The following is a 13,223-nucleotide window of genomic DNA, read 5'->3' on the forward strand; positions in this document are numbered from 1 at the left end:
TGCGGCTGGTGGGACTCCAGCCCACGAGCTCCTTCCTGCGTAAGGTTGTTGGCTCCCCTTGCACACACCTGCTCTCTTGTTCGATTCGCAAATAAAAATTTTGATTCGGGCTTGTTGGTGGGTTGCAAGATGCAGACTAAATCAGCTCTACTAAACCACGACACGAAGTACGCATAAAAAAACGAAACAAGAACAACTCCGCCCCGTCTTGTCTGTTTCGTTTTGTATCCGTTTAGTCGCGCTGGTTTCATCAGCATATTTATACAGAAAGTTTTGCAGGCCTCGAATGTTTGCTGGTTTTAGTCTTCATGGTCGGGCTTATGAGTTTCAACAAATTTTGTTTTTAAAGAAACGTACCGAAATCGACTGAGACGCCCAGAAACAAAGCGTTTATAAAGGAAGAATAAGGGGAAAACGTGCTGGGAGCGACACCCCCCCCCTCCTCCTCTTTTCCTAGTTTTTCTTTTTTCTTTATTTTTGTCGGACCTCGCCAGAAAAATAAATATGGTGATCTGCAGTCATCGCCACAACTAGCTCGCTCCAAGAAGAGCAAGAACTGTGCGATTCGTTTTGAAAGTCCCGTATTTGCTTTTAACTTGGTCAACTGAGTATTTGCCCAGAGCACCGATTTGTCTTTAAGCTTCTCTTTACCAAATTCGACGCTTCCGTACGCCTTCCAGTGAGACCCAATGCAGGAAAACGAACCTATCACGGTGTGCGGGCGTATGTGCGCACGTAAGCTACGTATGGCCGACCCGGGGCTGTGTCGCTGCGTTCGTGCAAAGTGCTGCTTGCCCGTGGCGCGTGCCAGTGACGTGTTTGCCCGCACCGTGTGACGCCATCTGCGCCTCGGAGGGCCTCTAATTGCTGTCGTCCGCACCCGCACTGGAGCCGGCTGCTCTCCTAGAGATGTGGGAGATGGGAGCTGTACATGTGAGATGGGAACTGTCGTGGCACAGAGCAGCCTGTGCGGCCAAGGAGCGAGATGACGAAAGCACGACTGTGAACAGAACGAGCGGCCGCGTCTGCCGCCGCAGCGCAGGCGAGGAGGGTGATCACGAGGACAATGTCTGGTTGCATTTCGGGGAACCGGCTATAGGTGTTAAAAATAGGTGTTTTGAGGTAAAATGGCTATTTTGGCACTGTTCAAATAGCGTTTGCGAGCATCAGAAATCAGAACGTCAACTATGCGACCAGTAAATAAGTTTGAATAGTAAACTTTCAAATCATTTCAAGGACGCGCTTAATTTAGCCGGACATTAACAATAGCATGTAAGTTTCAAAACGTGAAAGTACAATCATCCCTGTCGCGGCGGCGCAGTGGTTGCGATGAATGACTACTGTGCCGGAGTACCAGTGTTCGATCCCGACCGCCGACAGCTGTGTTTCGATGGAGGCGAAATTTCGCAGAGGCGTCCGTGTGCTGTTGTGTTGTTGTTGTTGTGGCTGTAGGAAGAAGGAAAAGAAAATGCATGGGCCTGCTACTGACCCTGTAGCTGAGCCACCTCCGCTGCCTCTGATTTCTGATTTCTTTATAGGAAGAGAAAGGCGCGGTAACTGTCTCACTTGCTTGCTGTGGACTCCGCAACCGCGCCGTAAGGGAAGGGAGGAAGGTGGTAGTGAAAGTGGAAAGAGAGAAAGAGGAGCCGTAGTGGAGGGCTACGGAGTAATTTCGACCACCTGGGGATCTTTAACGTGCGCTGACACAACACCGCCTAGACTAGACTGACACAACACCGTGTTGGCTGACATCGCACAGCACACGGACGCCTCTTCGTTTCGCCTCCATCGAAACGCAGCCGCCGAGGTCGGGTTCGAACCCTGGTACTCCGGCACAGTAGTCGGGCGTCTTACCACTGCACCACCCCGGCGGGGCCCTCCGCTGCCTCGTGCGGACAGAAGAGAGAAAGTAGAGAAGAAAGAAAAGAAGAGGGAGAGGAACACGCGCGCCGCAACAGCCGTCGTCCACCACCGAAGCGGTGGCGGGTGCAATGATGGCCTACAACAGATAAAAATTTAGTGACAGGCTAACGCCCTCCAGAAGTGGCGGTGATCTACCTATCCCAGCCCCATCAGGGCGGCCTACAACAGATAAAAATTCGGTGGAAGGCTAGCCCCCGCCACAAGCGGCGGTGACCTACCTATCCCAGCCCTATCAGGGCGAGGACCAGCCACCCTCCTTTTTCCCTACGCATCCGTGTGCTACGTGATGTGAGTTGTTGTGGCTGTAGGAAGAAGGAAAAGAAAATGCACGGGCCTGCTACTGGCTCTGTAGCTGAGCCACCTCCGCTGCCTCGTGCAGATAGAGGAGAATATAGAGAAGAAAGAAAAGGAAGAGGGAAAGAAGGACGCGCGCCGCAACAACAGCCGTCGTCCACCACCAGCGGTGGCGTGTGCAATGACGGCCTATAACAGATAAAAATTCGGTGCCAGGCTAGCCTCCTGCCTCAAGCGGCGGTGACCCACCTGTACCAGCCCCTGATGTGAGTGCGCGTTAAAGATCCCCAGGTTGTCGAAATTACTCCGGAGCCTTCCACTGCGGCACCCCTTTCTCTCTTTCCGCTTCCTTTGTTCTTCCCTTACGGCGCGGTTCAGGAGTCAACAGAGCAAACGTTACAGATACTGCACCTTTCCTTTCATGTGAAGCTATTATTATTATATTTGATCGCGCTGTTTAACAGGAACGCGTCGCGCCTGCATAGGCAAAATAGAATTTGCAGATTTTTTCTAAACAGAAGTGACCAATAGCTCCTTATCGGGAACTCCACCGAGAATTTGAAGTAAGAACTCAAGTAGTACTGATGCTGCGGCTTTCGTTTCCTCATAAAAAATTTTCCCCTGTGCTAACCATCGCAGTGGTTAGCATGCTCGGGTGCTGAGCTTGATTGCCCTGTTCTGTTCACATAAGAGCGCCTTAAAGACGCCCGTCTACAGCACCCAGAACAATGGTGTTGTTTTTGAAGCTTTGTGCCCGTGTGCTGTGCGATGTCCGCGCACGTTAAGTCCCAGATGTGGCCAAATTACTCTGCAGCCTTCCACTACGGGACGTCTTTTTCTCCGCTTCCACTCCCATTTTCCTTCTCACAAGCCTAGCAAATCTTTCCTTGCTAGACGTGAAGACAAAACAAAACAAAACAAAAATATGCAAACATGATCTTGGCTTGGTTAGGTGTGCACAATTCCTTGGCGTCCACTCCAAAGTATAAGGCACCTTCCTTTCCTCAAAACCTAATTTAAATAAAAATTATGGAAAAACCGCGGATTGAAAACCGGGTGTTAAAGAGGCATTCGCTGGAATACTCCCAGCTTTTGCTCTATCACTAGGTTCAAGCCATGTTTAATTAAACCCACGCAGTGTTTTCTGTTTTCTTTTAGCCCTTTCTGCACTTCTTCCTCAATAATTTTCCTTGCCTTGCGGTGCGGCAATGTATACACCGATAAGTGGGACTTGTGCTCTGCCGCTCCCTTTCATATAACCAATTACTTTGTTTCGGAGGGCGTCGCTTATACCGTTAGTGTTGTAATTAAAGTGCAGCTGTCCATGAATCCGGCTGCGCGTGCCTTGCTTGCGAGCGCCCAGCGACGGCGAACAGAACACGGATGCGTGCAGCCGTCGGCGGCGCCAGAACAAGGAAGAGGCGACGGCGCGTCCTTAGCCAAACCGCGAGGGCGGAGCAGCGTTTAGAGGTGACGTCGCCGCCGCGATCGCGATTGATTGCGCCGAGAAAAACCTCCCTTCCCCAGCCGCGCATCGCTCCGCTTTCTTGGCCAGCCGCGGGATGAAGCTTTCTCGCGTGCTGTGGCGGTCGTCCCAGTGTGTACTACTATACTCTCTCCATGGCCTCCGAGATCACCCCCGCGTGTCTGTTCGCGGAGGTGATCTCGGAGGCCATGTTCTCTCACAGCCGGCGCACGCTTGCTACGCAGATCAGGAAAAATATTTAGAGTGTAACTGACCAGCTAGATGTGCGTGTGATCCATGAACTGCAGATGTTCGAGTGAAAGAAGAGATGAATGGCTATTTTAACTTTTTGTCCAAAGATAGTTATCATTGTAATTGTCTAGGGTTTGAAGGAACGTTGAATTCCTTTCGAAGAATTCGCGCTACATTCATAAATTCTTGCATAAAGCCTACACGCATCGTTCCACAAGCTCGTGGTTAATATTATTAACTCGAAAGCGCTAAAGGGGACGTTGCGTACCGGTGTTGGCGCTATGATGCTATGAGGAGGATTGCTCTTCAAGGACTTTCTTTTGCCTTATAATAAGGGTGTCTCCCATGTAGTAAGGGAGCACTCAAGTGCCATGCAGGGGCTCTTCAAGGACTTTCTTTTGCCTAATAAGGGTGCCTCCCATGTAGTAAGGGAGCACCAAAGTGCCATGCAGGGGGCTTCGCCCCCACTATTTGTTCCAATAGCGATAAAATGTTTCTACCACCACCATCAAGTGTTAGCTGGCAGTTATGGTCGGACAAATATTCTTCGATGGTTTGTGCGACTTATCAGGACCACTTGACATCAGAAATGTGGGAGGAGCTGCTAACTCTGGTTGCTCATCTGAAGTGGTAATATGGAAAAGGAATCGGCTCTCCAATGCTCTTGCTCTAGGTGGCTCTGGTCAGGCACGCTACTTCAAAGCCACGCAGACACGTCACCGCGACGGCCAAGTTTGCGAAATGAGCTTCGCTTTCAAATGTGTTCAGTAAAAGACATTTGAGCTCACGCGCACACACACGCTGCTATGCCTCGCAGTGTGCGGCTTCTTTGCGGAGCCTCTTTGAAAGAGCCCGTGCTTCGAGAGTCCTCGGCCAGATAAGAGTGCCGCAACCACTCGAACCCCTTTCCGCGCGCTGTTCCGCGAGACACGGGACGAATGCCGCGATCGCAGTCTTTCCGCGCTTGGACACCCCGCCGTGCGAAATCGGTGGCAAAATTGGCAATCGCCTGATGGCGCGGAGGAAATAAACTCTCTTCCTTTGCGGAATTTTGGTCAGACCACAGAAGAAAGGTTTTAATGCTGCGATTGACTGGAGAGAAACCTGCCAATGGCGTATGCGTGACGGTCGTCAACAGTGCAGTGTCTGTAATCAATAATAATAATAATAATAATAATAATAATAATAATAATAATAATAATAATAATAATAATAATAATAATAATAATAATAATAATAATAATAATAATAATAATAATAATAATAATTGGTTGACAAAAGAAAGACGCTGTATCTGTTAAACTTTTTCCGTGATTACCTTGACCGAGCTGTAAGGGAAGGGAGGAAGGTGCGAGTGAATATAATAATAATAATAATAATAATAATAATAATAATAATAATAATAATAATAATAATAATAATAATAATAATAATAATAATAATAATAATAATAATAATAACAACAACAACAACAACCGCGTCGGGAAGGAGGGGAGGAAGGTGGGAGAGAAAGTGGAAAAAAAAGAGCCGTAGTGTGGAGGGCGACCGAGTAATTTCAACCACCTGGAGATCTTTAACATGCGCTGACATCTCACAGCACACGGACGCCTCTTAGTTTCAACCCCATCGAAATGCAGCCGCTGGCGGTCGGACCGAACCCGGGTACTCCGGAACAGTAGTCGAGCCTATAACCTCTGCAGCACCACGGTGGGGCGGGAGTGAAAGTGGAGGACAAAAAGAAGGGCCGTAGTGAAGGGCTGTGGAACAATTTCAACACATGTCTGTAATCAGAGAGATCACAGTTCGTTATCTCAGTTGCACAGCTTGTGAGTGCGGTGATGATCCTATGAACATTGCGCCTGCGCTATTCCTCACTAAAGCCGAACCGGCGAAAAGTTTGTAATAAGTAAATGTAAAAAAAAAAAAAAAAAGTATAGCTTGACGACATGTGGCTTGGGGATTCGTTTTACCATTCATGCACACTGGACGTCAGTGCCGTACCGTTTTGCCGAACATGCATAAGAGCAAAGAAACCGCAGTAGCTAGTATACGGTAGCAGTTGCTCTCTAATAGCAGGCGTGTATTGGTGCTCACGTCAATACACGACAAGGTAAGCTGATAGGTTCAATCACGCTAGGCTCATTCTGTAAATTTGGTGCGTTGTGGCCTATGGACCCGTGAAAAACTGACTTCGTTTCCGCTCGTTCCTTTTTTTTTTCCCCTTTTTCCCTCCCCACATGTATAGGGTAGCTGTACTTGACATCGCCTGTTAACCTCCCCATGTTTCCGTTCTGCTGTTTAGCTCCCCCCCCCCCCCCCCCTCCCTCTAGTGCTAACTGGCTCGGAAACGAGGGTATATACCAAGTTTCGCAAGTGTTGTGTATAGAAAGTCCTTTTCTTTTTTAGTTGCTGCACGAAAAGGTTTACTGAACGGTCATGTCCCGGTTATTTAAAAGAATGAAAATTATAAAAAAAAAACTGCGCCGCCCGGGAATCGAACCCGGGTCGCAAGAATGGGAATCTTGCATGATACCACTACACCAGCGGCGCAGGACGTGCCGGGCAGTCTCAATTATTGTACATACCGACACGACAAAGCAGCTTTGACGTTTATTATGTGTTGTTTCAAAGCCGCGCACCGTTTGTTTTTATGCTTGGAAGTGTGCACGCGTGTGTGCGTGCGCGCGCATGCAGATGCTTATATATCCAGTACATGCCGCTCTTAAGGTGGTCAACCTGTATCTTTGTGTCAAAACAGCTGACGTGATCATTTCCCTCACTTGTTTGGCCGTGCTGCAAAAATAGGACCGCCAGCGAGCGTGCTGAGCAACAATGCCAGCTTGCATGGTGGCCAGATTGCCTCGGAAGCCTAAATAAACACGCAAGCACAGAAGTGAAAAGGGAATAAGAAGGGGGTAAACCGAGTTCCCGCGACAGTTCCTGCTGGGATGCTGGTAATCTTCTCCTGCGCGTTATTTTTCGCGCAGCAACTCTTTCGAATGGAACGGACTGTGTAGCATCTCGGACCGCTTTTCGCTGACTCCCTTTTGCTCCAAAGTAAAAGCGAGAAGGGGGGGGGGGGGGGGGGGGGGGGAAGGAAGAGAGCAGCCGTAGACGCACAGCCGAGACGCCGGCCGGAAATTGAATTCAGCGACGCGAAGGCGACAGATGTTCCTGCCGGCCGTCGGTGATCGTCGTCGTGTCCCGTGGAAATGGGAGGAGGACCACGGCTGCTGCAGCCGACGGCGGCTACGGGACGCAGTCGCAGTGGCTGATGCTCGTCTTCTCGTGTGTGCACGTGTCCGCAAACGTGCGCTTTCCCGCCCATCTTGCCGCGCATGCGAGGATTCCTTTCTTTCTTCCTTTCTTTCTTTCTTTCTTTCTTTCTTTCTTTCTTTCTTTCTTTCTTTCTTTCTTTCTTTCTTTCTTTCTTTCTTTCTTTCTTTCTTTCTTTCTTTCTTTCTTTCTTTCTTTTGTTTGTTTCTTTCTTTCTTTCTTTCTTTCTTTCTTTCTTGCTCCTCCTCGCAAAAAGCAGGCTTAGCGGCCAGGTTCGAACCCAGTTACTCCGGCTCGATTCTCAATATTATTTCGCATATTTTGCCTTGTCTAAACCATGAAGCCACTTTTGGAATTAACAGGCATTCAGCGGAGAATATAATATGGCACCTTTCGGTAAAGGCTATTACGATCATTAATATTTAAATGACGTACATACTTCGGACTAAGTAAAAAACACTTATTATTACAATTATTTTTATTACAGGGCTCTCTTTTTGTACTTTTTATTGGTTTGCATCGGTATGCCGATGGCCTCAGATGCCGAGGTTATGAATATTCTTTAAGTGTTTTTTTTACTGTAGCTTATCGGTGGCGCTCACCGATGTCTTCTCGGTTGAGAGCAGACCATCAGTTCCTCATTGCGATGCGCGAAGCTTCCTGCTGTCGTGCATGTTTACCCGCAGCATATTCTTGTGGAATGTAGCCGTGAGGTCGATTGCAGCTCACGGACGACGCAGCATGCACCTGTGGCCATACTCAATGTGAGCCACGATTGCGGACCGTACGACCCTCAAATTTTCTTGAGAGAAGCGAGAGCGAATAGGCGAGCTCTCGAACGGAACGCGACTCTTTCTGGGTGCGTCAAAAATTGTGTTCCTTTTCTACCTCACCCTGGCATAGGGAAGACAAGAGGGCTGCGGCTTATCGTTTTTCCTCGTCCTGTAAGCGCGCGACATCCTTTCGACATCCGCGCACATTAAGGCGAAAGCAGTCGATGCCGGCATCGTATGCGTCCGCAAAATGTGTCGCCGGATGTGACGTCACCAATATTGATAAAGGTAGTGATTAGTCAATACAGAGTCATGGTCATTAGTCAAAAGTCATGATCAGTTATGTAACTAATGACAATAATTAACAATAATTAGATGAAAAGGAGGACCTCATTAACGGTAGTAATCGGTAATAAATAATAATGTAAATGAGTTACTTAATTGAGTAATTAGTTAATAATTGCCATAATTAACAAAGGCAATCAGTGGTGATATGTGGCATCATCAGTTCGTGACGTCATACCATACAGGTGATGACGTCACACATACGATCAACCAGCGTGCAACAAAAGGGAGCACGGAAGTTGGTGTCCAAAGTCGACTGGGAGCCACTAAAGTGCCTAGGAGTTCCCAAAGTCGTCTAGGAGCCATACACCATTAGCGATGATTTCGTTTTTTTCAAACGCAGTCTCTGCTGTGCTCTCAAATGTTTCTCAAACGACGCTTTGCACTTGAAAGGCATCGGCCAAGGGGGCATGCGCAGCTATCTCGGTCCGGAAGGTGTGGCGAAGAGAGGCGACGCATGCGGCTTCCTCCAGATAACCGGTGAGAAGGCAGAGGGGAGCCATTTAACGCGCTCACCGCAGTCTGCACTTTTGACGAAGGTCGGCGATAAGAAGCACCTCAGTTGGGAAGGGGAGGGACGCTGCGAGCGGTCAAGTTTGGGTTGGGCGTTAAGGAATACCGCGCCTTGAAAGAGTGGTCTTCTAGCGATAGCGAGACTCTGTGCTGACAAGCCCGCATCACGAGTGCGTTCACCGTGGTGTTCCTGGGAGGTGCGCAAGTCTCGAACACAGAGTATACAACAGGTGACATGGGACGGACTTCGCTATTGATGCCTTAGTTGTGTACTGATTCAGCGTTTAGAGAGACAACGACGCCAAAAGAAAGTAAAAGTCCGAAAAGGGCATCTGCACTAAGCATGTAAAGAAATAATCGACTTGCACCAAATATTCGCCGAAGTTGCATTAGTCGAACACTTGTCCTGCATTTTGACGGGTTCCTATATATTAGTAAATTAATCATTTCATTGCATAGAGAAGTCGAATGTGAAATTCGGAGCACATCTTCAATGAAGAGTTCCAGGGTGTTTTCGACCGCCTCTCTAACACCTTCGCGGTGGCTTGATGTTGGGAGGTCGATAGCTGATCCCAAGAACGCGGGTTTGATGCGGACAGCGGCGGCCTTACTTAGGTGAAGGTGAAACGCAAGGTTGCCGTGTACTGTGCGATGCCAGTGCAGGTTAAATAATCTCATATTGTTGAAATTATCCAGTAACCTCCACTATGGCGTATTTATGGACGATGTCGCTTTGGGATGTTAAGCTATATATACCGTGCTATGCGCTCCTCCCCGCCTAAGCCAAGTTTCTATAAATGTTTACTACTGTTACACCGCCTAAGCCAATTTTCTATAAATGTTTACTACTGTTACAGTATAGTGGACGGCATACAAAACATGCTTGGAGGCCATCGCGAAGGACATGACAGTATTGTTCGGGACGTTAAAATATGTCAGAATATGCAGGTTGAGAATCGATCGTTAATATCTGCAAGCCAATGCTGGCCAACACATGCGATGACATCTTATACTATACTATACTACTCTTATACTACACTGCACTATACTACTCTATACTATACTATACTATACTATACTATACTATACTATACTATACTATACTATACTATACTATACTATACTATACTATACTATACTACACTACACTGCACTACACTACACTACACTACACTACACTACACTATACTATACTATACTATACTATACTATACTATACTATACTATACTATACTATACTATACTATACTATACTAGACTGGACTAGACTAGACTAGACTACACTAGACTACACTACACTACACTATACTATACTATACTATACTATACTATACTATACTATACTATACTATACTATACTATACTATACTATACTATACTATACTATACTATATTATACTATACTATACTATACTATACTATACTATACTACGCTACGCTACACTATACTGCACTATACTGTGCACAGTATAGTATAGTATAGTATAGTATAGTATAGTATAGTACAGTATAGTATAGTATAGTATAGTATAGTATAGTATAGTATAGTATAGTATAGTATAGTATAGTATAGTATAGTACAGTATAGTATACCGTACCGTAACGTACCGCATATCGTACCATCCATTTACTTCGGCTGTACTCGGAATCCCTAATATAGCAGTGATACAGGATGTGTTCTTCGTGTAATATGAAGCCAACATTGCCGTGAAGCAAACCCGGTGTTGCATCGTAAGCATCAGAAAGTCGTAAGCAGCTGAATTAGGGGCGTAGTTTGTGTCTTCTAGGACAGGTATCTACACTGAAGCAAACAAGAAATAAATGGACAAGCAGAGTGATTGACAGGGACGGTAGAGATACGCCGGACTGGACGATTCTATGATGCGGCTGTCCGCGAGACGCGTCATGGCACTGGCACATCACAAATAAAGCCAGCACCATGAAATAATTAGATACACTGCAGAAACAAGTGTGCCCTAGTTTGAAGGGCATATATGATTATAAGATGGTGTACGAACCAATGCTTCAGATTCTATATATCCAAACTTTGGGATAGCATGGACGCCCATTTGGCAGAGCGCACACTTGAGTAGACGGGAAACGCAAAGCCTACGGTGCAAATAAAAGTCGTTTACTTCATGTAGAAAGCCCGCCGTCTCAGTGAATGACCATTTGTTTCGGCCGACAAGTTCTGCGGTCCGGAGCCTAATCCTTTTCGACCGGCGTGCTCTATCCGCGCTTTCCGTGGCGTAGCTTTCTATCCAACTGCGAGGATCCATGCCTCGTACCCTGGCTGTCGGGGAAAAAAAGAAAAAAAGAAAGAAAGCCGAGTGGGGTTCCGTGGGAAGCGGGACTAGCGACGTATAATGCCGTTGTCGAATTTAGCGGCCCCCTCTAGTGGGGATTAGGGCGGTCGTTCGGCCGGCAAATGGGTCTTGCCACTGGCTGCCTCTGCCGCTCGCTGTTCGTATCCTGTGTTCCGCTCTCTCTGGCTGTGGCTTCAATGCTGAAAAAAAAAAAAAAAAAAAAAAAAAAAAACATTGAAAAGAAGAGGAGATGGATTCATGTCAGTTTCTTTTTCAACTTGTATTTTTTTTTTATTCGTGTTGTTGTTGTAATGTTAATTTTAGAATCCTGGTAATGTTCGATGGAGGGAAACAATATTAGCGCAATCTCGCAAGTCGTGCTCGACTGCTGAGGTTTGTATGTCTCGTCCATGCTCAGTTCTGTCTTCATTAATGGTATATGCCATCTATTTTCCGCTGGTTATGGCGTTGAATGCGATGTGTTTCAGTCTCTGGCGTGGCCATGGGAACCCTGCTGTGGGCAGCGCAGGTTACGTATAGGGCCGGCTGCTATTCGATTTCAGCGGTCAGCGAGCACGAACCGCGTGAGATTTTAGTTCTGGTGCGTCTGTACTTACGCCTTTTGTTTCCTTTTCGGTTCTTTCGCTTTTTGCTTACATCCCATTAATCCTATCCGCCCGTAGAAAAAGGCTGTAGCTGCTTGGCGTTACTCCGTTGCTATAGGTATTAGCCACAATTCACTTTTCTGGCGTTGTTTACTGTTCACTTACTTCAGTCCTAGTTTTGTCTCATCGGGAGTGATAGGAGCGCAGCTCAGATACCGAAAAATGTAATTTATGTTTACATTCTTCCATTTAATTCGAAATAAATGCTAGGTATTCCGTTGATGGACGGCAACGTACCAGAGTGCGTCAGAGAGGAAGCGCAAGTGAGTGAAGGCCCAGCTAAAATCGAAAAAGATTGAATGCAGGCCGAATATTCAATCGAAAGCGGCTACAACCGATGGCCTGGTACGATAGTTTCGGGAACGGACCAGATTTCAAGAAAGAAGAAATACAGGTTGCAGGGAGTCGGGAAGGCGGTTGATATTAGGGATAATGGGGCCGCAGGTGGCTAATGGGAAGAGTTTGGGAGGAGGCTATTGTCCTGCTTCAGACTTTGCTACGCAGCTGATGCTGATGAATGGTAGCAGTGGAAGAACGTAGACAAACCTACAGCGTTCAGCTTCACGCCATACTTCTTCACAGCCTGTGACAAAGCTGCCGCAAACGCTTTTCTTCTCGTTCTTCTGGCACAATGTACGCTGACCGCTCATTTTTGCGCGAGAGCTGCAGTCAGGCCCTGCGGATGGTGTTTCCGCTGAAACTGAGTTGCCTGTACGAGCGAGAACCTTTGGTGTGCTCTACCTAACTGTATTGTGTTATTCTCACTACTGCTCCGTCGTGTCTCCCTGCTCCAGCGAGAGGACGTTCCTGCTGTTTACCTCATTGGCGGGAGGATTTCTTTTCTGCCTCGTATCTTCCGGCTTTGACTGTGTGTGTGGTCGGACACCGGATTATCTGGAAAAGGGTCGCTGCACTCTAAATCCTCCTATTCCATCCTCCCTTGTCGATGAGACACTGGGGCACACACTCAGTTTGTTGCGTCCCTCGGATCACCAGCGTGTCCTCCCGTTGTTTGCCGAGCTCGTTAGCCGAGTTTGCTGCGGCGCAGAAGGAGCACGAGACGGAAGGCGGGAGCGTCGGGAGGAGAAAGGAACCGGGACGCAGGAGGGAAGCCGGGCGAATAAAAAGGAAAACGTGTGCGTGCGTTTTATTGCCCCACCCTCGCTCCCTCTCCCTTGACCGCTCACCCACTGCTCTGCGCAGTGGGGCACTGCCGGAAAAAGCGGGAGAGGAAAGAAAAGAAAAATTATTAGAAAAAAAAAGAGGATAGGAAGGTATAAAAAAAAAAAACTAGAAGTAAAAGCAAAGCATAAATGGGGCTTATACGCGGTCGTAAACGCCGCTATAGCTCGAAATGAGTTGTGCGACGTGGATCCTCTCGCAGGGCTTTGCGTCTTCCGTTCGGAGCCCC

The 13,223-nt window shown here is 47.4% G+C and overlaps 1 protein-coding gene and 1 non-coding gene across 2 annotated transcripts in view; one reads left to right on the forward strand and one right to left on the reverse strand.

Annotated features, from left to right (window-relative positions):
* The window catches only part of LOC146197378 (dorsal-ventral patterning protein Sog-like), a 209,862-nt gene that overhangs the window by 69,548 nt on the left and 127,091 nt on the right, over window positions 1–13,223 (forward strand). The gene's annotated exons all lie outside the window — the stretch shown is intronic.
* On the reverse strand, window positions 6,414–6,484 carry TRNAG-CCC (transfer RNA glycine (anticodon CCC)). Its single transcript has one exon. It is a non-coding gene; the product is annotated as a tRNA-Gly (tRNA).

This window comes from Amblyomma maculatum, chromosome 3 (genome assembly GCF_055883805.1).
Source record: "Amblyomma maculatum isolate TAMU_Amacu chromosome 3, ASM5588380v1, whole genome shotgun sequence".
Lineage (NCBI taxonomy): Eukaryota > Metazoa > Arthropoda > Arachnida > Ixodida > Ixodidae > Amblyomma > Amblyomma maculatum.